Source organism: Protopterus annectens, chromosome 6.part0 (genome assembly GCF_019279795.1).
Source record: "Protopterus annectens isolate FY-2018-M chromosome 6.part0, PAN1.0, whole genome shotgun sequence".
In the NCBI taxonomy this organism is placed as follows: Eukaryota; Metazoa; Chordata; order Ceratodontiformes; family Protopteridae; genus Protopterus; species Protopterus annectens.
In genome coordinates this window covers 1,354,796,198-1,354,823,814 of record NC_056737.1, presented here as the reverse complement: position 1 = coordinate 1,354,823,814, position 27,617 = coordinate 1,354,796,198, and the positions used below count along the sequence as shown (strand labels likewise).

Genomic DNA, 27,617 nt, shown 5'->3' with positions numbered 1-27,617 from the left:
ATTGAATTTTTATGTATTTTATTTATATTTATCCACATGTTCTTGTCTTTACATTTTGTGCATGTGGTTGTTAAACAGAGTTTTTTTTTACTTCAGCAATTAACTAAGGGCAAAACTTAACCATAGTAATTAATTGATTGCCGAGTGCTGAATTAACTTTGAGTGGTAGGATTGGTTGTTTTAGTAATGAATTAAAGTATTTAAGAGCTGTTGCTGTTTGAATGAACTGTCTGATGAAGCAATGGTTACCATTGCGAAAGCGCTCACCATTTTGTATTAAAAAGAAGATTTTACTTTGCCGTGGTTCAGCTTCTTTATTCCAGCTACCTTTCTACTGGGCACCTGTGTTTCAACATTTTAAACTTCTGGGCTGGTTTAGATGTAATTGTCAAAGTAAAACTGAAACAATAGCAGCATATCTATGATTAGACTGAATTATTGCACAGTTTGTGTATTGCACTTTACAGTCCTTCAGTGTGTTGGTGAGCTACCTTAGTATTGCACTTGGTTGTTGCACGTACATAAAATAAGACACTTGATAGGCTTGTTATGTAACTGAAGTCATGGCTCGTTTTTCCCAAGAGTTCAACAGTCTAATGGAGAGCAGAAAGAAACTGTTATTTAGTATGGTGGTCTTACAATGCAGGCTTCTGCATCTCCTGCCTGAGGAGAGGCGAGTGTACAGACCATTGACAGGATGCGTTGGATTGCTGGAAATCTTTTTGACCCTGTCAATGCACCCGCATTTGTGTAGCTCTTCCAGAGGTGTAAGGGAGGTGCCAATGATTCTTTCTGCCAACCTTACAACTCACTTGAGAGCCTTCCAATCCTGACTGGTACAGCTTCCATACCAGACTGTAATGCTGTTGGTCAGGACACTTTCAATGGTGCCCCTATAAAAGGGTAATATGAAGTATGGAGCTTGGTAATTTTGCCTTCCTAAGTTTCTTAGAAAGTGCAAGCATTGCTGAGCTATTTCCACTGTGCTGGATACATGGACTGACCAGGATAAGTTCTCCATGATATGAACACCCAAGAACTTTGTACTCGTGACCCTTTCCACTGTCATCCCCTTCATCACTAGAGGTTTGTGTGGTTCTTGATCTTCTGAAATCAACAATCAGCTCCTTTGTCTTGCTAACATTCAGTGATAGATTGTTGTCAAACCAGACCAGTAGTTGTATCAATCTTGTTCCTGTAGGCCTCCTCCTCTCTGTCTTTGACTAGGCCTATAACAGTGGTGTCATTCGTGAATTTGATGATCTTATTCGTCTTATGTCTGGCCATACAGTCATGTGTCAGCAGAGTGAAAAGGAGAGGGTTTAAGACACACCCCTGTGGTAGTCCTTCATTCAGGATGATAATTCCAGACTATTGTCTCCCAAATGAACCTTTTGAGGCCTTTCAGTAAGGAAGCACACAATCCAATTGCATAAATGAGTCTATCCGCAGTTGAAGTAGCTTTGACATCAGATTCTGAGGGATGACAGTGTTGAGGGCAGAACTGTAATCGATGCATAGCAGTTTTTGCCTTCTAAGTGATTCAGTATTTACATAAATTATTCAGTTCCTGCCTTCTCTGAAACCACATTTTTCCTCCAAAACATTTTTCTGCATGTATTGTTCCCATAATTTCCATGATTAGCTGTGTAATTTGCTCCTGCCCTTTTCTAAAGATCACATTACGTTTCTTTTATCTCTTTTACAATATTCACTACTTCAAGTACTGTTGGTTTAGACTTTGATTTCCCTTTTCTAATAATTGTTTTTATGGCAGCCACCAGAATTAAACTCACCTAGGCTGCACTACGTCTACGTCAGACCCTGTTTCCCACCTCAAAAGAATCATTTCCTTAGTTACACTCATTTGCTTGCCCAGCATTCCTGACAAGAGATGTTCATCGTGTTACACTGCTGCAGTCATCACACTAGGGTTAGCCTGCCGTCAGGCAGTCCCGCAGTCAGCTAGAGTTCCAAAGTCTTGGTCTGGCGTCGGTTGCTGTCGCTCAGTGCGCCAGGGGTATATAAGAGGCATCCGATGCCATTTTCTTCAGTCTTTCTTGCCGTGCAGTGCCCGAAGCAGAAGCAGTTCGCAAGTGCCGGTCGGCCGACTCCTGAGATTTTCTAATCGAATTTCAGACCGAAGTCTTCAATAAAGCTAAGTACCCCGTTGGGGAGCCTTTTCTTGCCTCAGTCCGATGTCAGAAAAAGTTAACAATTGCATTTCTTGTGGGAAGCAAATACCTCATAAGGACTTTCATTCTTATTGTATTCCTTGCCTAGGCCCAGACTACGACGTCAGTTTTGTGCTAGGTTTAACAAACGAACTATTAAACGTCAGTTTGATTTCGCCCAACATTATTTTGGTAGGAAATCTAATTATACCATGCTGTCGGAGCAACCAACGACTGGAATGCATAAAAAACGCAAAGATAAGGACAGGCAGCCGAGGCCCAAACCAGACTCCGAGGCCTCTGCTAGGTCAGTTGCCGGTTCTCCGGTTTTCACTGAGGTGCCTACGCAGCCCCTGACGACCGCTGATTTAGAACCCCAGGCGACATCCGATTCCCAAGCGGAGATTGCTAGGCCTCCACAACCTTTACCTTTAGGCCCTTCCGACTCCATGGCTGAAGGAGATTCCGGTGCAGTTGAAACACCTTCAGTTGCAGAAGGTGTCTTCTATGCAAAGCTGAAAACCCCTTTAAAAACAAAGAAGTCTGTACAGCAGTCTCCAGTACAAGGCTCCATGCCTAAGAAACAGATGCTTAAGATGGCTGAAGATTTAATTACCCTAATCAGGGGTTCCCATCCCCCTCCTGATAAAAGGCCAAGACAGGAGGAGGACTACGCTTCCTCTGACCAGGCTTCAATTTCCTCAAATTCTTCTGAGGAACAGGAATATTCCTTTCCCCCTTATAAAGACTCTGATGCTGAAGAGTCTATCCCTTCAGCATCTCCCCAGAAGACTACTCTTTTGGGGAAACTTTAAATACCATGAGGGAACATTTCCACTGGGAAGGCCAGGATTACTCTGATTCTAAGAAAAGGCTCCCAGAGTTCCTTTTACTACCCCAGCACAGACCACTTGCTATTCCACCCATGTTAGACATTGTGGATGATGTTTATTCAGAATCTAGCCTTAACCCAGATTCACTACCTCCTGCACCAGCCAAACCAGACAGATACTACAGAGTCCCTGACTCGCACAAATTCCTATATAAAAGCCCTGTTACTGACCCAGAAACCATTTCCCAGGGTCCCAAAGGGGTTAAGGCCTCTATTGCTAAAATTCCTGTACCCTCTGAAAGGGATTCTAGAGCACTAGACAGATGGAGAAAGAAAGTATATACCTCAGCTACTCTAGCTATGAGGGCCTTAAATTGCCAGTTTCACATGCTGAAATAGCAACAATATTTGATGTCTCAATTAAAACAAAAAATGATCAGACACACAGAACAGCCTGATTACAAGGAAATGCAAGATTTGTTGCATGCAGCTGAACAAGTGGGAAAACATACTTTGCAATGTGGATTTGATTCATTGGAAGCTTCTTGTAGAGCAGCAGTGACAGGGTCTGTCATACGTAGGCATGCTTGGTTAAAAGAACAAACTTTACCTGATCATGTAAAAGCAAAGTTATTGGATGCACCTTTACAGCAGGATGTTTTATTTGGTGTAAGAGCAGAAGAGGTTTTAAAGAAAATGCAGGATAAGGCAAAATCTATGCAGATGGTCAAGGATTTTTTTACATGTTCAACCCCCTCGTTTCAGCAGAAATTGGCCAACCAAAAACTGGTCCTTTCCAGCTTCTGCCAGACCACAGAGGGGCAGATACAGACGCCCAAGGGGCAGAGGCCAGTCACAAGGCTCTTACCAGCCTCGACAATGGGGTGCCACAACCCAAAAAGGAGAAGAAGACAGGTCTCAGACTATCAGAAGACAAACGCAATGACTTACCCCTCAGACTACCAAGCAAATCCCTCTTGGCAGCTCCCTTGGGAGGAAAACTAGCACTTTTTGCAGACTGCTGGCACATCATCACAAAAGACAAATGGGTCCTAAATATTGTATCTCAAGGATACAGATTCCACTTTCACACTTTTCCAAGGATAAAAGGAATGCCAAACCTGCCACCAAATCAATAGGCAGAGGCTCAAAAGCAAATTTCAGCTCTCATGGACATGAGAGCCATTCAACAGGTTCCTACATAGGAGCAAGGACAAGGATTTTACTCAAGACTCTTTCTAGTTCCCCAAAAGGACAAAGCCTGGAGACCCATTCTGGACCTCTCAATTCTAAACACATATCTGGAAGCAGCAACTTCTTCCCATGCTGGGCAAGAAGGCTTGACTAATAACGTTGGACCTCAAGGAGGCATACCTCCATGTCCCTATCAGACAAAATTGCAGAAGATACCTCCGATTTATAGCAGGTTCAACCCATTACCAATTCTCTGCACTGCCCTTTGGCTTATCTACTGCGCCCAGGGTCTTCACAAAATGCCTGGCACCAGTAATTGCATACTGCAGACAAAGAGGAATTCAAATATATCCATACCTGGATGACTGCCTTATTCAAGCAGAAAGCAAAGACATTCTTTTAAAGCATCTGACGTTTGTTAAAAACCTATTAAGTTGCCTAGGGTACACAGTAAACGAAAAGAAGTCAAAACTAGTGCCTTCACAAGACATAATATTCCTGGGGTGCCAACTTAAATACAACGGCCCGGATGGCTTATCTCACGCCAGACAATCAAGGACAACTGACTCAATACTTCAAAATGATGGCAACAAAGACCCAACTCCCTGAAAGAAAAATTCTGCAGGCCTTGGGATTCATGGCATCTTGCATGCTACTAATACCATTTGCAAAACTGCATATGAGGAAATTTACAATGGTATCTGAAAAGCGTATGGACTCAACACAGCCACAGCTTGGAAACAATAATTCCACTCATTCCCTGCCTTCAACAGGAGTTTCTATGGTGGGCTCAGGCATGTCACCTCAACAAGGGTCAGCCTTTTACCTTACCCACAGCCAGGCAAACTATAACAACAGATGCATCAGATTATGCCTGGGGGAGCACACATGGCAGGATAGTGTGTTCAGGGCAAATGATCTGCAGATCAAAGGAATCTACATATCAATCAAAAAGAGATGCTAGCTGTACAAAATGCCCTAACAGCTTTCAAGGACCTCCTACATCCAGGACAACTCCTAATAAAGATGGACAACACCACAGTGATGTGGTACATAAACGTGCAAGGGGGCACACATTCCTACCCCCTATGCAGGCAAGCAATGACCTTGTGGAACACAGCACTGACCTACCAAGTTCAACTATAAGCACAATTCCTGCCAGGAAAGAAAAACACATTGGCAGACGATCTAAGCAGAAACATCATAGATCCTCACGAGTGGAAACTAGATCCACAAGTATTCGCAATGATAACTCAAAAATGGGGGAGCCCAGACATAGATCTGTTTGCTTCCCCCCAAAACTACCAATTACGGAAATTCTGCACAAGGACATACCACACACTAGCTTGGAAAGTGGATACCCTCTCATTCAGTTGGAAAACATTGACAGTGTATGCCTTTCCTCCACTGCCTCTTCTGGCAAAGGTGCTGCTGAAAGCCAGATTAGAGATGCCACAAATGATACTCATTGCTCCAGACTGGCCACGCCAACACTGGTATCCAATACTAAGGAACATGGCTCAAGGCCCACCATGGATTTTACCTCCAATTCCTCACCTGCTCACTCAACAAAACAATCAGATTCTACACAGCCAGCTCAAGACTTTAAATCTGACTGCATGGCAAATTACCTAAACAACCAGTCAACACCTCTCTCTAAAGCTGTGATGGATGTCATTCTGGAGGCCAGGAGGCCCAGCACCAGGAAAGCCTATTCAGACAAATGGAAAAGATTCTGCGTCTGGAACCAGGCTACAGGCCAAAATCCCCTTGTCCCAAATATTCCTCAGATTCTTCAATATTTAACTGAGATGTTGCACAAAGGACTTTCCTTTTCATCTATTAAGATCCACACCTCAGCTATTTCAGCTCAATACAACACGGATCCTTCTATATTTTCACATCCATTACTAAGACAGTTCCTCAGAGGGGCTAAGAACATAAGACCGTCCAGGAGAGCACCAACACCACCTTGGGATCTCAACTTTGTTTTGGAAAAACTTACACTACCGCCCTTTGAACCAGCTTTTACAGCTGATCTACAGTTTCTATCATGGAAAACTGCCCTGCTGCTAGCAAAACTTCAGCACGAAGAGTCTCAGAGCTACAGGCCCTAATGGCAGTGGAGCCTTTCATCATTTTTCATCAAGACAGAGTCTCTTTATGAACTAACCCTTCCTTTATGCCAAAGGTGGTATCCAGTGTGGCCCTAAACCAAACCATTCATTTGCCCACCTTTTATCCAAACTCCCAAAACAAAGGGGAAAGGCTCCTACACTCTTTGGACATTCACAGGCAATTACGGTACCGGTACTACTTGAATAAAACTAAGGCTTTCAGAAAATCTGACCAGCTCTTTGTATCCTATGCTGCAGGATCACAAGGAAAGGCTATCTCAAAACAGACCATTTCAAAATGGATAGGACATTGTATCCGTTTCTGCTACACACACCATAGGAAACCTGTACCTGGTAACATCAGGCTCCATTCCACCAGGGCTACAGCAACATCAACAGCCTTCCTCAGAGGGGTACCAACCAAGGATATTTTGGAGGCTGCAACTTGGAGTTTAGTGCACACCTTCACCAAGCGCTATCACTTACCTCTATACTCTAAAACCAGAGCTGGCTTTGCCACTGCAGTTCTGCAGGGCCTACTAGCCTCTCCAAACCCTGTTTAGTTCCACCACCCATACTTAGCTTTGGGATTCAACCCAAGTGTGATGACTGCAGCAGTGTAACATGATGAACATAGTACAGTTTTGTACCTACCATAAATGTAGATGTTCAAGTGTTCACACTGCTGCAGTCCAGGTTACCCTCCCTCCATCCCCTCTGACCTAGCTGAACTTTTCTATACCTTTTCTATCCTGTACAACCTTTGTGGTGTATGTGCTTGTAACTGAAGGTATTCCTTTTATTCCTTTTACATGTTTTATTAGCAATATGTATTGCCTACCTACTTGGGAGCACTTGACATCTGGACCAAGAAAAACTGAAGAAAATGGCGTTGGATGCCTCTTTTATATACACCTGGCACACTGACGTCAGGGAAGAATCGACAGCAACCGACGCCGGACAAAGACTTTGGAACTCTGGCCGACTGTGGGACCACCTGACGGCAGGATAACCCAAGTGTGATGACTGCAGCAGTGTGAACACTCGAACATCTACATTTATGGTAGGTACAAAACTGTACTTTCTCTGTAGGGAATTTTTAAAGTCTACCAACTCAATGCTCTCTGAAAACATATGTTGCCAGGTACCCCTTTCTTCCCCAACACACCCCCAACATTTGCCACCTACCTGAGGAAAATTTCTTTGGAGTTTACTTGGGATTATAAAAGTACTTATGCAAACACTTCCAAGCAAAAATTCTAAATCTTCTAGATGTTGTTGCATATTTGGGAGCATATGTCCTACTGTTTATTTGTGAATTGCTTTTCCAGTCTCTCTTCCCAGTCTTTTCTGAGCTCCTCTGATTGATTTATGTAGTTATGTAATATTTTATATGCCTTTTTAATTATTCAGTTTTTAACATCTGCTTCTGTTCTAGATTCAACTAGACTCTCCCAATGCAGGTCTTTTACTTAAGATTTCCCTATTGCTTTCCCTTTACCTATACTCTGGTATCATTCACACGTTACTTAAACTGTTTAATTTCTGCCTTTTCTTAAGCCTCATTCCTCCCCCAAAACATTTTTGTCTGAAAGTATTCCCAGAATTTCCATTTTTTTCTGTGTAATTTGCTCTCTAATTTGTTCCAAGTACCTTGGTTCCTTTGCCAGCTTCTAACAGTAAATTCCATCCCTCTCTTGCCTGACAAAGTAGATGTGGGAAACAAATTCTCCAGTGATTTATTCTTACTGCCTTGAAGCCTTACTGCCAGACCACTTAATGCATCAGCTTGTTTATGCTGGCTTGTCACCGCTAGGACACTTAGACGCCGGTCGGGCTTTGCAGAGATTTTTTGCCCACTTTTTAGTTAATGGCATGACTTTTTTTCGGTCACTACACATTTAGCTAAAACCGTTAGTGGACCGACAACGCGTCCGCGCGGGTTTCGCTGGAACCACAAACAAGCCTTACGATTATTTAGTCTTGAGCTCGCTGAAACCGGCATCCTCGTCACCCCTTCCCGGGCCCCAAAGGGCGGCTCCCGCTACTGAGGCCACTGTGGCCCGAAACCCTCGGCCACTCTGCGAAATTCCGTTTGAAGAAGCAGGCACATTCCTGAAGTCCTTTACTATTCCGCTGGACATCTCTACTCAGCCTTTAGCTAAGCTAGACTTCCGTTTCTACACTATCCTCTGCTTCTTCCAGGCCAGTGGCCTGCCAAACTTCAAGCAACCCTTGCAGTCTTGGGCCCTACCTACTACCCTCCCTCTCAGAGGCCCACCCTTGCTGAGGACTCCATCCTTTCTGGGCTCCCCCTTAAGGGGCTGGTCCTCCAGACAGGGCCTCACAACCCTCCTGAAATTCCCCTAGGACTGAGCCCTCTCATATCCCGGACTGATTCATTCCTCTCTCACCTCTGACTATCTGACCATCAGGACTCCTCCATACTCACCTTTGTCCTGGATTCTTTCCTCCCTTCAGGAGTCTTGCCTCACCTCCATTCATTCCTTCATTTGGGCCTCAGAGAGGATTCAATGGATCCCACCCTACAATCAGGGGTCAACATTTTCTGGATTCTAGGGCCTGGGCTTTCTGATTCTTTACACTTCTACCACTATTTAGGCCTTAGCCATGCATGGGCGCGCCATTCCACTACTATGATGCCCATTTGATGCCAGCACTGCTGATACCAGCTACCCCATGATTGGTACAAAATTTGGATAGATAACACACAATGATACTACAGGGTCATGATTCTTGTATAAGGCCCATGCTGCAGACCCAGCAGACAATAACAGGGCCCCTGCAGTGTTGCAGCTGCCCTGCCAAAACCCCTAAAAAACTGAAAGAGAATCAAAGAGATTAGATAAAGGTGGGATCCCTTATTTTATACATCTGCTGACCGCTCTGCCAGGGCAATTAACTTCAAACTGTTTAACATGATACAGTACCAGGGAATTTTTGTTAGATCAGTTGAATAAAAGTTGGCCTGCCTTGAACCTTTTTCAGGACCGTGAGTTTGGATCAGATTTGTGATGGGACTCTTACTTTCAGTCAGTAATAATTTCTAATGATGCATTGATCATTTGGAGGCTTCATTTACAGCTATGACTTGTTATCCAGTTCAAGGCGCGTCTGGTTAAAAAGAGAGCAATCCTTAAATAGACCATGTTAAGTCTAAAAAGAGATGCTATGGAGAAACAAAGTTTATTTGGCTTCCCTGCACAGGAGTTCAAAGAGAAAGTAAAGAAAAAACCAGAAAAAGCAAATCTGTTCAGGTTATCAAGGATTTTCTGCAGGTCCATTGAGGGGAGGCGGTTTAGCTTCAAAACAAAAGAGGATTCCAGGTCAGGCCCAGACACAGAGTGAAGCACAGAAGGAGAGAAATAGGAGGTTTCAAGAGGCAGAGGCTGCAGAGGGGTCATCTTCATAAACAGACACAATGGCACCAAATTAAGCCACAGCTGCGACTGCAAGGGCTTCCACAGGACAGACACAGGACAGACATAATGATTGTTCTAATCAAAACTTTACCAAGGGTCAACTAGCACCTCATGGAAAGCATTTTCAAAAACTGGCAACAAACATTTGGAGACACATCACAAATACAAACCAATGACATAGACCTAGGCTACAGGTTTCACTCTCAACAAAGAGAGGAAAAGAGAGGAATGCCAAACAAAATCACCATCAGAAAAAAAAGAGACAGCAAAAGAAAAGGCTGAGCAACTCCAAGGAGCCAAAAACAGAAAAGGTACCATCTATGGAACAAGGCTCAGGATTTTAGAGCCACTAAAAGAAAATCAAAGGAAAAGAAAGCATCTGGGAGACCCATTCTAATTTTGTCCGATTGAAACACATAAAAAATTGTTCCAAATTCAATTCTGCCTCTGTTGGGCAAGGAGTCTTTCCCATGTTGGGTGGCGAGCCTTGGCTGGTGACTCTAGATTCCAATTCGACCAGATTGCAGAGCCCTATAGCTCACTGGTAGATTGCAGAGCACACAGGTATCAGCATTGCCCCCTCAACATCTTATCAATTTCGCCAGTACATTTCTTATTTTATCTACCGCGCCTGGTGAGTACCTTTCAATGCCTGGCATCAGTAATTGCCATTGCAGACTGATGTTGCCAAACTTACAACAATTCAAAATGACTGCCTCTATTACGTTCACAACAAGACAAAATTAATAAAGGATTTGATACATTGGATAACCAAGTCAAAAAGATACACAGTCAACCAACAGGATCAAATTTAGTGCCAACCTAAAAACAATAACGAACTTGGGCTTTCTCACAGAGGAAAAACAAAAACAACTCAACTGGGAAAACAAAACAACTACCACTCTACACTCGAAACAAACAAAGGAACAACCACAGCTTACCACATGTTTTGGTCCCATGCCTAATCTTACATGGCATCCTGCCTGCATAGAATGGGTTATGCTGCTGCAGGAATGAGAAAGTTATCCACAATGCCAAGGAATGTATGAGAAATCAACAGCCACAGTTCAGAAGCAGCCTGTGGTGGGCAAACCCAAAGCTTCCGTGGCGTGGCTCAGCCTGTCAGGAAAAACAGAGTGGCGGACCTTCCACAAACCACATCCCCAGGCAGACCATCACCACGGCACACCATCGAGAAGGCTGGGGGGCCAACATGGAAGACACAAGCTGCTCCAACACATGGAAAATCATAAATCCAAAGCTTCATGGTCCCCATGCAAGGAGATACAGGAGACAGGCCACCAGGCATTCAGCTGGCACCACCACAGATTGCTCATACAGGACACACAACTCCAGCAAGGACACCTGCTCATACAAATGGACAATACTCCCAATATGATGGCTACCAACCTGGAATGGGGCACTGATTCTGGAACTTGGGTTCCGAATCTCTCAAATAAGATCCAAACTAAGAACCAGATTTGTACCTACAAGCAGAACTCAGTGGATCAGGAAGTAGGACTCACAAGCAGACAGCTTAACCACCAAACAAAATGCTGCCTCAGATAGACCAAAATGTTCCAACCTCAGAACCCTCATGAAGAACACCCAACCAAGCCCTGAAGAATCCCACTCAACCAAGAGTGGAAGCACTTTCTTTCCAAGGAGGGTGTGACTCTGCCTGGAGGTGGACTCCCTTTGATGTACAATGCCTTCCCCTGAAGATTGATGAAGGGCCACCCTCCTACTGAAGATCAGAGAGAGAACAGAAGTAGCCCAGGCAACAGACTGGCCAAGGTCTGATTACTACCTCTGCACTGCAGAAGCATGTCTACCCGCACTCCACTGCCTCTACAACAAGTCATGGCCTCTCTAACACCTGCATCTACTTGCTTAAAAATGCCAAAAAAACAATGCTGCAGCATACAAACAAAACAAACTGGTAAAACAAAACAAACCTGAATGACCAAAACCTGGTTAAGGATTATCCTGGAGGCTCACAAAGAATATTCACAATTCTGGAATATTTCCAGGAAAAATGGAAAAGAAAGCAGAAAAAGTGGTTTTCCTGAAAAACTAGCAAGATGTCACACTGGCTGGTGAGCTAGCACACCTGGTGGCCTTATGGCAACTGTTCCACAAAACTATCTGTCCTATTCTTTCCATTAAGATTCATGCACCTCAATTTCCCTCATGACTTCTCAACATATCTCCTGTCTTCTCTCATCCTCTCCTTCACACAATTTTAAAACCACCTCTGAAACAACCTCAAAAAGGAAACCCTGCAAGAAAAACACTTTCACCTGACTTAGAAAATCACACCTCCCCTTAGAATCACAGCAGCAACCCTAGACCTACAGTTCTTATCCCAGAAAGCTGCTTCTTCAAGAAGGGTCACTTCAGTGCAGCACTTGGTGCTGCATTAGCCGCAGCGCTTCCACCCATCTTCCACCAGGGCAGAGTGAAGTGTCCTTTTAATCCAACTTTTCAGGGTATAAACTATCCATCCTGTCCTTGAACCACACATATCTATTTACTCCACAGAACACCCCAAATCCCACAGAACACACCTGCTACTACACACACAGGGATGGGCTACAGACAACGCGCCACTATCTGACAGAGCTAAAAAACCACCAGCTTTTGGTAGCATATGCAACAGGAGTGCAAAGGAAAAGCAATTTCAAAACAGACAATCTCAACAATCTCAAAAAAAGTAGGAAATTGCATCCTTATTCATTTCATGGAATGGAACTCCTGAAAATAGAAATATCAGGCCCTACTCCACAAGAGCACCACAGCCCACTCATGCTAGCTTTGGCTGCTACCAAGGGCTACCAAAAGCTGCTGCTAGTTGCTGCTTGCATACCGTTGCCAAATTTGCCAAGCTCCTCCTTCACTCCTTTTCCCTGAGTTTGTTTGCCACTGCTGTTTTTTGCTGTTTTTATTAAGGGATCTTAACTACACTCCTCCATTCCCCCAGCCTCCTCCCAGTTCCCCATGGCATTGAAGGCATATGCATCATGATGGACATAGTACTTGAAGTAGTGTACCATAACATAAGACAGATTGTCCGAACTATCTGCCTATAGGACCGCATCTCCAGTGCTCATTACCCACCCTCCTTCCCTCTGTGGTCTTTTAGCTAGGGTACTCCTATATTATGAGTGTATTTGTTTTGAATCATATATATATATATTTCTACTGTTTGGAATTTTATATATTTTTGCCATTTGAATTTGAGCCTAGACATTTATGGCACCTCTAGCTCTAGAACCAGCACTGAGAGAAAATGGGCCCTTGATGCTTTATACCCGGCTGGCTGATGCCCGTGTGAAATGCGACATCGTGAAAAGCGACCCAGACTTTGGAAATCCGGTAGCTTGAAGGGCTGGCTGCCTGAGCACACAAACCCATATGTTATGACTGCAGATGCATACCTATCGGACATCTACATTTATGGTAGGTACAAAACTGTACTTTCTCTGTCCCGCAGTTGCAGTCATTCCTATCAGCAGAATATCCTTTCTCCATTTTTGTGTTGACTTGGTTCTTGGCGTACTTTACTTTCTGAATAGAATATTCTGCGACTGTCCTCAAGGATCTGCATCTAAAATCCCACAGTCTCCTTATTTCTTGAATCCCCCCCCCCCCATTTCATCATCATCCCTCTCCACTTTGAATTGTAGCTTTCTGCTTGTGTTATGTATAAGAGCCATAACTGAGCTCTAAAATATCCTTTCAGATTGGGTAATCCTAAACCACCTTGATATCCTAACTGAACTCACTGCTGCAGTATTCATAACAGATGGGTTTTTGTCATTGATGTCCAGCCGGTGTACCAAGGCTTTACCTTTCCGAGCATGTGCATCCGATGTGTGACCTCAGTTACGATGTGTCATGGTATAAAAGCAGATGTACAGACATGATCCTCAGACTGTCTCACCTCCAGCCCAAATGCAGGTCATGCACCCACTGGACTGATCCACATTTGGTGGTTGGTACCACTGCTTTGCAAATCATTGTCAGATAAATGTTCTGTAGGGGAAACATTTATTTCTTGTTACTTAGACTATGTTTTAAATTTGTTAGTTGTCATCCAGGAGGGGTAAATGTGAGTGTGGTTAATGGATTCCATACAAGGGCTTGTTCACTGTGCCTTTTTTTGCCTAGGTGTAGGGCTGCCTTTGCCAGATCAGTCCTCTCTGGTCTCTTGGACAGTTCCTCTTCACTCTAACCATCCACCCCACTTTTCTTGTCTCTCTTCAGCTCTGGGAATCACCCATCTGTTATAAGTACTGTAACAATGATTTCAGTTAGGACATAGTACAGTTAATGTACCATATCAGTAGCTGTCTTACTGATCACTTTTGCAGTGTTACTTGCCCTCTACTCTCTTGCTTATGGATCACACACATATATTCCTTCTTGGGAGAGTTTCCTACTTGTTCAAACTGCACCCTTCCTGGCTGACCAGTTTCTTCTCAAATAGATTCATATATTCTTATGTGGCTAATAACCCAGGGAACTTTCTAAGCCTAGCCAAGTTTTCCTGGAAGAGTGATGATGTCTTGTATCCAAATATGACATTGAGGGTCAGGCATTTATAAATTACCTCTGTCCATAAGGCACATGGGTGCCAGGCCTGATGTAAATTTCCTATTCCCCATCCCCTGGACTAGGTTGCAGTTTAACAGGGTAATAGATGAACTCTGCTTCACATGGATGGGAAGCCTGTTCCATAGGAGGGGCAGTCTCTAGGACACATCTGTCTCTCTTCAGCAGTTCAAATTCAGGTCCCTAGACCTTGTATTTCTGTTACTGTTTGACTTACTGGTTGTCCTCAGGCTGATTTGAGGATCTTGTCCTTATGTCTACCTTTATACCCCTATGTGCACGAAATGAATTCGGACATTGAATACAAACCCTTGTGAAGGTAAAGCTTTGGTACCCCAAATGGGCTTCATTGATGAAAACTAATCTGTTATGAGCACTGCAGCAGTGATCAGTAGGGCATGTACTGTTTGTAAGTTCTTACACAGTTGTACTTTCTATTGGAAGGATCAACTTATCTCACTTGACTCCTGACCTTTTCTCCTTCCAGATAAAATCCTTCATTTCTTAAATTCCTATCCACAGTTTCTCCTCTGGTTAATAAAAAATATGCCAAATGTTTGTGTAAAAGTAAAGGGACTAAAAAGATCTCATACCGTTTGTATCTTGGTATCCATATCTATAGGCAGGAGCTTCCAGTTTCTCAATTTTTGTATTATCTTTTGTTTAGTCTCTTTCCATGTATCCTTAGCTGGCATAACAGAATCCATTTTAACCCATGCTCCTAAATAGTTAATTTTAACATGTCCCCATAAATATGGGCATTGCTGAACTAATTCATGTGTAGGTACGTGATACACAGCTTTAGCCTTTGCTTTATCTTCTTTAATTTTATTTCCAAAAAAAACAAAAGACAAAACTTGGAACTGTCTCAGAATGTTCCACAACAATGCAATGCCCTTTTCTGGTTTTATCAGGCGCAAAATAATGTCATCTGCAAATAAAGGCAACTTTTTTGATTACCATATCAATTATATCCTTGAATTTCTTTGCCATTGGTTCTAAATATAATGCAAAAAACAAATGGAAAAGAGGACACCCCTGCCTGGTTCCTGTATTCAAACACAACTTACCAGAAAGGAACTCTCCCACTTTAATTTGATCCCTCATAAATCCTCCTAACTAACCTTACTGCATCAGGGAATGCAAATGCTTCCATTGCCCTACTCATATAATCTCAATTTGCTCTGTCAAATGCTTTCTCTGCATCAAGACTCACTAACATCAGCAGTATTTCTTTACATTCTGCTTCCCTCTAGATCATCATTGTTTTATTAATGTTGTCAATTGTTTGCCTGCCTCCACAAAACCACAATTACCCATATCTATAAATTTGGCAACATCTTTGCCATTCTTCTAGCCATTGTTTACATAAACACTTCATAATTATGGTTTAAAATTGAAACAGACCTATATGAAGCTGGATCTGATGGGTCTTTATTGTCTTTAGGCATTACAGCCACCACTGCTTTTTTTCCAGGATGTTGGTGTCTCCCCTCCTTTTAAACTACTGTTAAACCTTCCAGATTAGCACTTTTTTCCTTCCTAGCTTCCGGACTTCCACTAGAATACCATGTATTCTGGAGGCTTTTATGCAGATTGGTTATATATCGCTACTTTTTATCTCATCTCCTCCTGTCTTAACTGTTAATTATTGAGCCTCATCTACCTCTAACCATGGCATATGTCTTCCATAAATATTTCCACGTGTGGTTTTTCTTGATTTCTCTATTTCTCTGCTTTATACAGATTTTCATAAAATTTCCAAAATCTCTCTCTAATATCTCTGTAGGATCTCTGGTTATTTTTCTTGCTATAGGCTTCTTAGGTTGACAGCAACCTTTCTACTTTCTGTTTCCTAAGTAATTGTGCTGAAAGTTGTGCTCCTGGAGTTATCAAAAAAATAGTTCCTTAACAGCAGTCTTTCTAAACTCATGCCTATTATCCAGGTAGACCTTTGTTTTCTCTTTAGCACTCTGCAGTTCTGCCTGTCCTGAATTCACATCTTCCATACTAAATATTTAATACATTTCTTCAGAAATCTACCCTCTTTTGTTATATTTTTCCCTTCTAGCCCTCCAAAACATCCTCATTGTTGCAAATCAAATTCCTGTCCCCACCTGTAAGTAAAATTCCCTGCTGAAGGCTGATTATTTCACCCAAACTTTTCTTAAGCTCCATAATAGCAGATTAAGGTGGCATATAAATACATACCAGTATAATCCTCATTCATTGCCAGTCGCCCCTTACTACTACAAATCTGCCATTATCTCTTTTTCCTCTTCTTTTTGCAGATTTAGAACCATGGAGCTGGAGTTTGTAGAACCCCTGGTTTTGCAAGGAAAAGTAAGGTCAAATAGGATTGCGTCTTTCATGGCATAAAAAGCAAGACAAAAATCACCTTGGCACAACCTGTCGGCTACTGAGAATGAGTGGTGTGCTTCTATCAGCATAGGTGAAGGATTTAAGTGTTTTAATTTTGGGGGGTAGTTATCTTTGGGGCCTTTCAGGTTTAGTGATGTTCTTGAATTTGTACAGCAGATGTGATGAGTACTACTATCTAAACTCAGGTAACTTTTAACAGTAAATGGGAATAACTCGGGATATGGCCTGCTGATCGTAACCCAAAATTCAAAGTCATTGCAGAATCTTGGCTAAAAAAATTATCTTGATTTTTCCTCTTTTCTCAGCGCATTACACAACCTTCATAGACGGGCCTAGACAACTCCATGGAGAGTTCTGCTTTTTTGTTACAAATGTATGTATCTGTCTGTATCTATCTTTTTCATACAAATGTATCTATCTGTATATCCATAACTATCAAGTTTTATATATATATATATATATATATATATATATATATATATATATATTGTGTCTGTGTGTGTGTATATATATATATATATATATGTATATATATATATATATATATATATATATATATATATATATATATATATATATATATATACACACACACACACACAATATATATATATATATATATATGTATATATATATATATATATATATATATATATACATATATATATATATATATATACACACACGCACACACATATAGATGTATGTACAATATAAACCCTTACAGCAAGTAGTTAGCAGGCACCAAGTAGGTTATTCAGATTTCAGTTGGTTTGTGCAAAACTTTAAATTGTGGGGGGTCTACATTTCCTTGCCTGATTTGGCTTCTGTGCTTGATTTGGTGCTATAGGATATCTGCTGACACATGCCAAACAAAAAGTTGATAGTGGAGATATGTTGAGCTCTGCCAGTATTAATATTTCAAAGGTAATCTCCATTGCAAATTCATTTTGACAATCCCAATGGTAAAATAATGTATTAGGCCAAATCCTTCAACAAATCCTCATTTCTAAATATTATCCTAATGAATATGCCCACAAAATGTACCAAAATTGAAATTTCACCAATCTCAGTGCCCATTATCTTAGTATTTCCTGTTTGATTTTCAAAACATTGAAGCAACCACCCAAAACTAATAAGCACTCATTCAGTTCCCGACGACTTTGATAAAATGCCACTGTCTGAGTTGTAACATACTGATTGGTCAGGCATACTACTTCCTACAGTAAAAAAATAAAGGCAGTCATCTCTCATGGATTACTGATGCCGTAAGGAAACCCATGAGTGAGTGAATGAGAGAGAGAGTGTGAGATTAAGAGAATACAGAGCCAGGAAAGAGCGGAGAAAAAAGAAAAACACTGAAATGTAGTTATGTTTCAGTACTTTCAGCAATTTAAACAATGTACATGAAATGATACTGATAGTGCCAAGGCTGAATACCATAGGAAACTTCAGTTGTCTCACCTAGACAAGCCCCAAAAATAGTTTTGGCCCTCTGTCTAAGCCCTAAGCTCTTACAAACTTTTCCCCAAATTAGAATCTAGCAGTAGCCTCTAAGAACAGGTTATTGCTGGAATCTAGGTTAATTTAAGATTACCCTTTGCAGACTACATTGTAGCGCTGCTTACAACTTCACTTGTTTTGCACAAATGCTAGTCTCCCTCAGCATAAAATTTTTGATTGCTTCCTGTTTTGCTTTCAAAATCTCTACTCTAAAAACGTTGAAGAGAATTATAAGTGTCTAGATTATAAAAGTACAGCCTTCCTTTTTTTCTACTGATACACAAAGACCATTGCAAGTCATTTTAAGCCTAAAATCAGTCAGTGAGGTATGTAACTTTACCATTATGTCAACCTCCTAACCCTCAAAACTCATCACCTTTTTTAGATTCATAGGTAAGTACTAGGCTAACTGGCCTTTTAGGCCATTTTAAGCCCAGATGTTTTGCCTTCAAAGGCAAGAATCATACTTTGTACTATGTGAGGTAAACACTTTAATCATTATATAAAACCCATTCCAATAATAAGAAAGTGACTAGACGTGAGAATCGTACCCTGTACCTTGTGTCTACAAGGTTGACACCTTAACCATTTAAGTCGGGCTGCCACTAACCTCTCTAAACCACTAGTTCACATGCTTAACTTATCCCTTCCTACTAAGACAGGTCCTCCAAGTTTTAAGCCTGCTTCCTCCAAGTTTTAAGCCTGCTGTAGTAATACCTATCCAGATATCCAAGCTCCTCAAATTCCCATAGATTAAAGCCCTATTAAAAAACCTCGGTGCATTGACTAAAATTTTCCACAGCTAGCTATTTATTTAGCATTTGTTAACCGGGTTGGTCCAGCTGGATAAGAATTTACCCTTTTTCAGTGGAGACCCGAGGGGAAAAGCCCCAAACAAACATACAAATACATACGAATAGAGACAAATTAACAATATTACAGAGCAAAACAATCTTATGAATACAATGGATAAGAAAAACATAATGTACTCAATGGAATAGTAAATAGCTATATATACAAAAAGTGTAGTATTAGGTTGTAACAGGACAAGCAACAATAATAAATCCAGCAGGTAAGCAGGAGGGGAAGTTAAGTTTGTAGGTAATATAATGAAAAGAAACAAGATATAATTAGATTAGTGGCTAGAAGAAGAATTGTGGAAGTGCAGGGGCTTCAGATTTGAGGGAAACTAGAGTAGGAGTAAAAAGTAGAGAGGGGTGACTGCACAAAGGGCCGTAGGTCAGAAGAGGGAATGGTGCAAAAGAAGATTGTAGTAGAGGAGGGATGTAGTGAACTAGAGGGTGGGTACAGAAAGAAGAGCAGTTGGATAAAGTAAGTTATAGAAAATAAGAGGAAAAAGGTCTTATAGATCAGACTTAGTGGTGAAGTGGGTATGTGGAGAGGGAGTGTCTGGATTACATGCAAAGGTATGATCTTTGTTTTGAAAGACAGCATAGTTTTCAGCTCAGATATAGTACATAAAGTGCCATTTATATGCTTACAACATGTGTATATTCCAATGTGAAGAAGGGGGCTGCTTACTGGCACCAGTTTGCTTTTGGGGTCCCCTCAGAACTCTTGGTTCTGGCCCAGCTCCCAGTGCGCAATGTCCACATCTGGCTACCAGCCATCCTCCTACCCGAGGACTGTTCCTCTATTTGCTGAGGCTGGGCGTGGCTCCTCAGGGTGTCCTTGGGGCTCTGTCATCTGTGCTTTCATCTGGGGGGGGGGGTTATTTCTATATGCCCTTCCACTTTCTTTTTCCCTGTCCCCCCACCCTTTCAACTATGTCTGAAGGCAATTCCACTCTATGCGCCATTAGTCACCTGTGCTGCTTCTGGCAGCATTTTCTTTGATCTAAGAAAGGCCTTTGCATATTAGATTAAAGCATACTAACTAACTGTCAGAATATTTTTCATGGAAGTAACTTCATAGTTATCAAATTACTTACAGATAAGATCATATGCAATGGCAGGACCAAATTCCACACATAAATCTGGCATTCTTACTTATGGAGTCATCCAGGGTTCACTCCGTGGACCTTTAAACTTTTACTTATACATATGCAGTTTACCTTGAAAGTTTCCCAGGCTAAATGCCATTGTGTGTGCAGATGACATTGTACTAACAAGCAGCCATAAGAGTATGCATAACTTAACTAATTCCATACAGCATAATTTCTCCAGTGTGTAGAACTGGATACATTCTAACAAAATGATTGTAACAGTACCAAGTCCACCATTATGGTGTTGCCACCCCCCCAAAAGATTGTCTGGAATCCCTGCTCTACACATTAATGGCCCTTTATGGGCTACAATTCCCTAGTCTAGGCAGCATAAGTATCTTCATGTACTGATTGACTCGCTGTCCTCCTCTAACCACATTGAAAAATCTACTATGAAAGTTAAAGCAGCCTACAGGATATCACACTTGATTACCTTTTCAGCAAGACAATCATTTGCTGTTAATGTCCTCATCCCCAGAACTGAGTATGCTGTAGCCAACGTTGACCACATGGCAAGACATTACCTTGTTGCAGACCACTGAAAACAGCTCCCTCCAGTACAGCTCGTTTGTGTGTGTACCTTTAACTCCCAGTGGGCGTGGCTTGATCCTTTAAAAAATGAAGTTATCACCTTACAATTCTAACAAATACTCACTAGCATAGGTCAAATATCAATACAATTGTGTTTCCCATCATGTATGCTTCAAGATAAAATATTCTGATACCTAGTATGTAGCATGGTTTTGGAGTTATTAATGCAAATATGAACAAGCAATATTTGACGCCTAGAGGCATAGTAGGAGGTAACTGCAGCTGCACCTGGAGGTGTCACTCGGATGTAATGAGTTAAGAGTCATACCTCTTGCTAAAAATCTCCTGAGTATCATTACTGTATCATCCAAGGGGCTAAGTGGCTTCACAATTTATCTACTTGCGAAAGACTTACCCCGTGTGATGTGGCATCTTCTCTTGGTTCTAGGCATTGTTTTATTTTTCACAAAGAAATGAGAATCTTATCTTTATCAAGAATGAAAATGCGACTATTTCAGGAATGTCCGTTAAATTCTGTTGTCCTCCTGTAGCCTTTAGGATTGTTTTTACTGCTGAATGTAAGCGATTATAGATCGCTATATGTAGGTAAACCTCAATGTCTTTTAAACTTTTTCCATTTTCATTGTTTTATTTTACTGCCTGCATTTCAGAAAGGGCTGTCACCAGCTCTAAGCTCTGTCATGGGCTGTTAACACTGGCGGTGGCCCATATCTGATTCAGAGACAGGTCCACCACAGTGATTCTCTGCAGTTTGTAAGATACCTGTGGTGGGCCAAAATGCCCATATTCAGTTGACACACGTTTGTAATAGTTCTATAAATTAGCACAGCAGGCCATGTTAGTTTACATGACCAAAAAGTTGTATTCCCCTTTGTAGTCAGTGGAGGAAACCATGTAAAAGGTAAGATCAGTTAAGTATGGAGAAATCTTGGTGGGGAATCCGTGAATGTGTGTGTTTGGCAGCATGCGTGCATATGTATCTGCAGAGTTATGAGGGGTCTGCTGTGCGTGTGTGTTTCTGGTTGCCTGGTAGGTCACAGACGGTTAGGTTAGGGGTTAGACAGTGTAGGTGTGTGTGTGTGTGCTTGTATGGGTGTGTCCGTGACTGTGATCAAATGTAGAGTGATCTACGGTAAGTGTGTGTGTGTTTGTGTGTGTGGGGAGCTGCTATACTCTAAACTCCCCAAGACTAACAAGCAAAGACTATAATACTGGAGGGGGGCATTGGACACCAGGAATGTTTAAATATTGCTTTAAGGCATGTAGAAAGTTAATAGAACAACAGGTCTTGCATTACAGTGCATTTTCTGAATAAGAAGTATGAAACTCTAGTGTCCGTCATCATTACCAGAAGGTAATCATCTGTAAGTAGATGAGGAACATGGGAGGTCTGATACAAAATCAAGGAATTCTGCAAATTTGGCGACAATTAACAGGTATGAAGGTTTGTCTCTCTGTGTGTGTGTGTGTGTGTGTGTGTTAGAGGCTGCCACACCTCTTGCCAGCAGTACTCAAGACTTCCAGACATAGCTGAGAGCAACACTGTATGGCACCAGGGAGATGTTTGAATTATTACTCCTAAGTCTCTTAACATGTTAATAGAACACAAGGTTTTGCATCACAATGCATTTTCTGAATAATAATAAGAATATAACTCTAATGTGACATTAACAGGCTGTAATAATCTGTGGTTTATAAGGGACAGGGCAATATCAGAGACATCCCTCCTAGAATATAAGCAACTATGGAACTCCACAAAAAAAACTAATAACGAAAGACTGCAAAGACCACTACTCCAAATGCCAGTCCTTACACTCAACAAATCCTAAAAAATTCTGGGACTCCATTTCATCCATGCTGCATCCTGGCAACAAAGAAAACCCCTGCCCAGACCCCAGCCTCTCTAACATTGAAACAGCTTCCCTATTCAACTCATTCTTCATAGACTGCATAGCTAAACTATCAGTCTCCTTCCCACACCTCCTTCTCCACTACCCTCAGCCACCACCCCAATCATCTGCTTTCCTCCACATCCTTCAGCCTCAAGCCTATTCCCACAAGCACCATAAGACGACTTCTCCTCAAACCCTGTTGCAATGCACCTGACAACCTTCCTCAAACAATCTGCAGACAGCATTGCCTACCCCATCTCTATTCTTATAAATAGATCAATACAAGAATCATACGTCCCTTCCATCTGGCGCCATGCTTACATCATCCCTCTCCACAAAGGTGGTGAAAACACTGATACCACCAACTTCAGGCCTATCGCTATCCTTCCCTCTCTTTCTGAAATACTAGAGAAAACAATGCTAGCACAACTCATGGCACACCTAACCCAAAACAATCTCCTACCCCTACCCAGCATGGCTTCCACCCTGACCACAGCACCATGACTGCCCTTCTTTCCTTTCTTGAAACCGTAACCCTTGAATGCGACTCGGGCAAGTTTGTCTCCAAAGGCCTTTGACACCATCTCGCACACCCTATTAATATCCCAACTCTCCACCCTGCAACTCTCTCCCTCCACCATAGCCTGGTTTTCCAGCTACTTGTCCAACTGCCAACAAACTGTCCAGTGGAAAACTTCATCCTCCCCCTTCCTTCCTACACCCACAGGTGTCTCACAAATTTCTGTTCTTGGCCGTCTTCTCTTCAACCTATTTACTAACAACTTTCACCTTTCCATCCCAGACTCATCTGTCATCCAGTATGCAGATGACTCAACAATCATATGCTCAGCCTTCTCCCCCCCCTCCAAACTCCTAGCAAAAACCCAGCTAGCCTTCTTCAAAACAGAAGCCTGGATGCAGTCTCAACATCTGGCACTAAATGCAAATCAAACCAAACTAATGCTTTTTTTCCCCTACCAAAAACTCTATCATTGACAAACTCACCTTCACCAAACAGAGCCAAAACAACACATACCTTGAAATTGTTCCCAACACCAAGCTTCTGGGCATCATTGTTAATGAAGAACTAAAATTTGACATACATATCCACTCCACGATCAAGAAAACCCACCAAAAATTAGGTCTCCTCTACAGGCACAACCACTTCCTAAGCCCCACTACTCGCCAAACTCTTGCATCCACCTTCCTACTCCCCTCCCTTATGTATGGTGCCCCACATTTCACCAATCTCCATCTCAGCCTCCTATCCAAACTTGAATCCTGCTACCACAAGATCTCCAAGTTTGCAACCTACTCAAAAACCTCATCCCACCACTGTTTCTCTCTCCACACCCTAAACTGTCTGGAACTACCCAACTAACCTCATTTACCTACAACTAACCATTGCCCACAAGCTCATCTTTAAACCTGCCAGCTGCCCAGCTCTTGCTACTACCTCAAAACCCTACATTCCCAACCGCTCACTCAGATCCAAAAACCAAAATCTCCTTCAAGTCCACAAATCTGCACAAACTCCTGGCCAGCTACTGCTGTCCCACTCCTTAGCAAAAAAATGGAACTCTCTCCCCACACACCTATGCAACCTACCTAACCATACAAATTTCAAATCTCTACTCCTCTCTCATCTTTCTTCCAAATGGGAATTCCCTTGTCACGCTCCAACCTAAATCCCACCCCCTTTCCACCTCGCACTGTCACTTGACACTGATGTTGAAATTACTGTATTGAAATGTGTCCATCAATTTTAACAGTGTGACATGCCAAATGCTAATAACGTGAAGCTTATTTGTAAATGTTTAACTAGCTTGACTGAACTATGCCTTTTTGTAACATGTGAAATGTAACTGAAATGCCTCCACTAAAAATGGGCTCTTTTTGGCCCAGTGGACTTCCCCAGTCATCAAACTTAAATAAATAAATCTATAAACACAATGACATTTTAGAGGATGTGCATGCGTATGTTTGAATGTGTGCATTTGTGTGGGAGAGTAACACTTCATAATTCAGACACATGCGAATCAGCTGATAGTGAGGTCTTCCTTCATTGCAGCAAAACATATGTCTGGATTGCATTTTCTACAATCAGAAATGTACCTTTTGGCCACAGCAGTTACTAATGGGTATGGGTTTCTTTCTGAATCCCAGCCTTTATGTATATTATTATTATTATTGTTATTAATGCTTATCAAAACAGTATTATTTTCAGTGTTGTGTGCTGTTCACAGTCAATTGCATATGAACTTAGCTAGTACTATTTTGCCTTAGCTCTGACAGTAGAATTATTTTTTTCTATGAATTTATCATTTAGTGTTTATATTGAAATGTATGCAATTGTTTTGCTTAAGCCTCATGGTCTGGGAAGTGTCTGAAAATGGTTCTGTGCAGCCTAGTTACCTGGTTAACAAACCATAAATTAAATGTTTGACTTCCCAAATTTGTAGTTAGTTTCCAGACATAAAAATTGCCTTTTTTTTTACTTGAATGAAGATTTTATCTTCTTTCAGATGTTTACTTATTTTTGAAATAACCATGGCATACATGCGAATGAGCCTAAACCTTTCTTCCCTCCTTTGAAAATGCATATTTAATGCCCTACTTGGTATTAATGCCAGAAATACTTTTAACCTTATTTTACTTTATTTATTGACATTTGTTAACCAGGTTAGTCCAGCTGGGCCAGGGGCCCGTTTTCAGTGGAGACCCGAGGAGAAAAGCTCCAGTTACAAAACAATTAAGGATTACATAGATAACAAAAATAGAAAGTAGCAAAACCAAGTTTCACTCCAAAACATATTAGTACAAATTTGATTTCAATCAAACATATATTTAGATTACCCTAAGAAAATAATCACAAAGAAATAAGTAAATGAACTATTTCTGTTGATATATTTACAAACAAGTTATATACAAATGATCAGATTTATTGCCTAGGCTGGGCTTCCTAGGGAAGGTATAGATGGTTTCAGGAGCTCAGAGAGAAGAAGCACCATTGGATAAAGGGGAAATTAGGTAGCTTCTAAGCAGGGACATGATTTGGCATTGAGAAGATAAAGTTTGAGTTCCTTTTTAAAGTGTGCAGGGTGTATGATGGAGCGTATGTGTAGAGGAAGTTTGTTCCAAGTGTGGGCTATTGAGCAGTTGTATTGTAGTTTGCCTGTGTTCTTCTTTGGATGATCTACATTCAGAAGTTGTTGGTTAGAGGTGTGGAGGGTCCTTGAAGGGATGTATGTAGATAAAAAAGTAGTGAGAGCTGGACAGGATGAAGGTCTGTATAGAATGGAGTGAATAACTTGAAATTGAGAAAGTAGCAGTAGTTGAGGGAATTTGAGCCATTGTAATGAGTTTGGGGCAAGGTTATGTTGTAACACACTTAATCCACACCTTCCCTTTGTAATTTCCTCCATTCCCAAGCACAATAGCATTTGTTCCCTCCCTACTGCTCCCCCTAACAAAACACACTCAAGTTCCATCCCTTCACTCACTACTCTTTTTAATAGTTCATGCATCTTGTTTGCAAATTCCATACCTAGGCGTACTTACACTTCACTGAGATAGTGGGCAAATGGCTGTTTAAATGCTGTTTTTATTGGGATCTGTCAAAACTGCATTTACTTGCATTGTATTCTGTTGTGGCAGTGTACTCTGTTGTTTTTTTTTCACATTTCCCTATTGCAGAGTGACCACAAAAACCTTATTTGCCCTCTCCTAAGTTAGAAGGTGGAGGGCCAGCCCACCCTCTGTATGGGGGATATGGGGAGCTTACCCCCACCAAAAAATGTTGTACTTTTGTAAATTATGCTATTTGATGTTGAAAATTAATGAAGAATGGCTCCGTTTCTGAAGACACAACAAAACAGAGGAAGTAAATCCACATTACTTTTTTAGGCAGTGATCTATGGATGACATCCAAGCAAAATGTTTCATGTTTACATTTATGGGAATCAGTTTCCAACCTAAATTTCTTTTCATTTTATATTTTGAGTATATTTTTTCAGTTTCCTTCTTGTTTTGCTTCCTTTTACTAACTGTTTTTTTCTGTTCTGTTCTTTTTTTAAAACCATGCAATAAATCAGCCTCTTTCACCCCGGAGGCTGTGGTTCCTCTTTAAATGCTTCTAAATAGTTTCCTTTATTTTTGTGCCACACTTTGTTTGCTGTCCTCTTTCTTTTATCAATTGCTTCACTTTTTTCTCCATGTTTAATATTTCTTTTCTTTATTTTAGTACTTTCTTTTTCACATTTTCCAGCTGTCTGCTTCTTCTTCTTTCGGCTGCTCCCATTACGGGTCGCCACAGCGGATCAACTGTTTCCATTTCTTCCTGTCCTCTGCATCTTGCTCTGTCACACCAACCACCTGCATGTCCTCTCTCACCACATCCATAAACCTTATCTTAGGCCTTCCTCTTTTCCTGCTACCTGGCAGCTTCATCCTTAGCATCTTTTTCCCAATATACTCTGCATCCCTCCCCAGCACATGTCCAAACCAACGTAATCTTGCCTCTCTGGCTTTGTCTCCAAACCTTCCAACTTGGGCTGACCCTCTAATATACTTGTTCCAAATCCTGTCCATCCTCGTCACACCCAGTGCAAATCTTAACATCTTCAACTCTGCCACGTCAAGCTCTGACTCCTGCCTTTTTGTCAATGCCACTGTCTCCAAACCATATAACATAGCTGGTCTCACTACCCTCTTGTAGACCTTCCCTTTCACTCTTACTGGTACTCTACTGTCACAAATCACTCCTGACACTCTTCTTGACACTCTTCTCCACCCACTCCATCCTGCTTGTACTCTCTTCTTCACTCTCTCATCCACACTCACCATTACTTTGAACTGCTGATCCCAAGTATTTAAACTCATTCACCTTCGCCACCTCTACTTCCTG

The 27,617-nt window shown here is 41.6% G+C and overlaps 1 protein-coding gene across 2 annotated transcripts in view; it reads left to right on the top strand.

The window, feature by feature from the left end:
• The window catches only part of MYLK (myosin light chain kinase), a 2,381,262-nt gene that overhangs the window by 489,006 nt on the left and 1,864,639 nt on the right, over window positions 1-27,617 (top strand). The gene's annotated exons all lie outside the window — the stretch shown is intronic.